Raw genomic sequence first — 2242 nt, forward strand, 5'->3', positions numbered from 1 at the left:
TATATATTAATTTTGTTTTAATGATTGGTCTGAATTAAGCTTTTATGAATATATAAAAATTAAAAACCATTACAAAATATAATGGTTGAAAATAAAAATTGAGATCTCATTAAAATTATATATGCATTATGTAAGTCATTAGATTACAAAGTTTAAATGGTTTATTAAGCACGAAAATTCTACATTTAAACATTGGTTACACACATATAAATCAAATTCTTTTACAAGATTCCATTACATATTGAGGAGGGGATTAAAGAATGGTCCTACATGTGGAACAATAAAAGGTCATTTGTTTTTTCTTTGTTCAGTTGTCAAGTATTCCTTCATTGCAAAGTTCGCTAACATAAAATGTAGTAAAATATAAAAATGTAAAATAAAACGTTTTCATTAAGGTAATGAAAAGGAAGCTACAAAAATAATTAAAAAACCAGTAAACAATAGCAATTATTAATGTTACACAGTCTGGCTAGTATACAGTAGTCCATTACTGCTAGAATAACACATACTATTCAAATTAACACTGAAAATGTTTTGTTTTCATCTTGAATTACTATACAATGTTTGTTGTTCAGATTGTCCACAATATTGTAGGGTTGCAGGTAAAACTAATCATATAAAATTTTTACTATCAATCTACCTGAGATAAACACAGTAGTGTAAATTAGATCCATACTAAGGTAGATTGTAAAAATCCTCTTCAATTTTTTCAAAAATGTCGCTTGATTATTTTTACCTATGACCCAATGGTGAGTACGTATGTACACACACACACACACACTGACATAAGGTGTTTCAGATGAAAACCAGAAGAAATGTGAAATAAAAAAAGTTCTGTTAACCATCATCCAATTTTCAATGGTTTCATGGGAAATAAAACTTTAATGTTTTTTTTTTTTTAAACTCTGAACTTTTTTTTTTACACTAAAATCCTCCTTTCTCTTTCAACAATCATCTTTTACAAAATATGATGGTACCATTGGAAGTGGTAAGAAATTTCAAACAGTTAAGAACATCAGAAATTGTTTGGCTGATATTATAATGCTTGAAAATGTAAAACAGGGAATACACTAATCGTAAGATTTTTATAAAAGGTTTTTATTGAAACAAAGTTCAGAATTAAAAAAGAAAACTGCAGTTTATTTTCCTTCGAAACAATTTATTGGTTTTTTCTCAATTAAGGTGTAGAATCAGTTACTAAAGTTTCATAGTTTTCATCTATTACACCCTATGTATAATGTTTGTATCAATTTGCATACGTTTGTGTGGCTGCTCAGTATTTTATGAGTACATAAATCTAAATATTTTATTTAAAATCAAAATTAACATTAGAACTGTAGAATAAACATAAAAATTTATTTCTGCGTATATTGAACTGTTATGATATAATATAATACTGAAATATACTTTTAAAAAAAGTATCTTATGTATAAATTGTAGCTTAGCTTTCCATTATCCTCTCAGTAACCCTTCTAGTGCTATTTTCAACTAGTTAAATTATGAACCTTTTGCAAATACAAAGGTAATTGACATTAAAATTGGTATTTTTGAACACACACACACACACATATATATGTGTACATACATATATATATCTGTGTTTGTTTGTATATGCTTCAATACTTTTTGATTCATTGATGTCAAGATGGATGTAAAATTTACTCTGGAATGCAAGTACTCAAGTTATAACTAAATAAGTACTTATTCTTAATTACCCCAAACTTATAATTATATTTTTTTAAATTTATTCTAGTTAAATGATTGATTAGGAAACTTCAGATTATACATTTATTAAATTAATGTTTGAATTTTAATGTATTTTTCAGTTTACATGTTGGACCATTTTACATTACATCATAAATAGAATTACAAATTGTGATATTACATTTATATCTAAGTTTTATATAATAGAAGGATTTCATCTATATTTTTATATTGTAGTAACACCAAATTCTTACATGTTACATGTTACAGATACACACTCACTGACACATATACATACACACAAACACACACGCCCGCACGAGCGCACACACGCGCACGCACGAGCGCACACACGCGCACGCACGAGCGCACACACGCAACGCTCGCACGCACGCACGCACATACACAAACACACGCGCACACAACACGCACGCACGCACACACACACAAAAATCACACGCACAAAACCACACACGCACACGCACACGCGCACACACAAACACACACGCGCGCACACACACACACACACACACACACA

The sequence above is a fragment of the Halyomorpha halys genome, unplaced genomic scaffold (assembly GCF_000696795.3).
Source record: "Halyomorpha halys isolate HHAL.00 unplaced genomic scaffold, Hhal_1.1 Scaffold525.1, whole genome shotgun sequence".
Taxonomy (NCBI): Eukaryota; Metazoa; Arthropoda; class Insecta; order Hemiptera; family Pentatomidae; genus Halyomorpha; species Halyomorpha halys.